The sequence below is a fragment of the Pundamilia nyererei genome, unplaced genomic scaffold, assembly GCF_000239375.1.
Source record: "Pundamilia nyererei isolate P.nyererei 1_Seehausen unplaced genomic scaffold, PunNye1.0 scaffold01282, whole genome shotgun sequence".
In the NCBI taxonomy this organism is placed as follows: Eukaryota; Metazoa; Chordata; class Actinopteri; order Cichliformes; family Cichlidae; genus Pundamilia; species Pundamilia nyererei.
In genome coordinates this window covers 1255-2290 of record NW_005188683.1, presented here as the reverse complement: position 1 = coordinate 2290, position 1036 = coordinate 1255, and positions in this window count along the sequence as shown.

Genomic DNA, 1036 nt, shown 5'->3' with positions numbered 1-1036 from the left:
TAAGAAGTTGCAGAAGAGGGAGTAAATACAACAAAAACAATAACAGTCCCAAGACAGAGCCCTGAGGCACCCCATAGGCAAGAGAGCTGACGGAGGATCTGAACTTAGAGGTAGCCACAGAGAAAGATCGATTTGACAAATAGGATTTAAACCATTTCAATGCGGTACCTGATACACCCACCCAGTGGTTTAATCTATATAACAAAATAAGATGATCAACAGTGTCAAAAGCAGAGGTCAGATCCAGCAACATCAAAACAGTGCACTCTCCAGCATCATAATTCATCAAAATATCATTAGACACTCTAAGAAGTGCAGTTTCGGTAGAGTGAGCCTTACGAAAGCCAGATTGAAATTTATCAAGAATGTTATGTTCATCTAGAACAACTGTGAGTTGCTTGGCCACAACCTTTTCTAAAATCTTGGCAATAAAAGGCAATTTTTAGATAGGTCTGTAACTGGAAAGCAAAGAAGGATCAAGTTTAGGCTTTTTTAAAAGTGGGTGAATGACAGCACTTTTACAGTAACCAGGGACCTGACCAGAGAGTAGAGATGCATTAATAATTTTAAGAACACTAGGATCAATAGACTCAAAAACATTTTTGAACAAAGACCCAGATAAAATATCAAGGGGGCAGGAGGATGATCTAATTGAAGTAACCAGCTTCAACAACTCAGGTAAAGACACTGGTGAAAATCTTTCAAATCTGACAGGCTTAAGTAAAATCGGAACAGGCAAATGGTACATGGAGGGAGAGATGTTGCTCCTTACATTGCTAACCTTTTCAACAAAAAGGAAAGAAAAGTTTCACAGTCTTCATTCGAAGAAATTGGGACAGCAGCAGAAGCCGGAGCAACAATATCCCTAATAGTGTCAAATAAAACCTTAGGGTTACCTCTGCTCTTAGACACTAGGTTTGAAAAATAAGCAGCCCTTGCATCACGAATTGAAGCGTTAAAGGAAACTAAAAGGTCTTTTAAATGAAAGAGATGTAAACAAGTCTTTCTCCACAAATGCTCAGTTTTACGACAGACA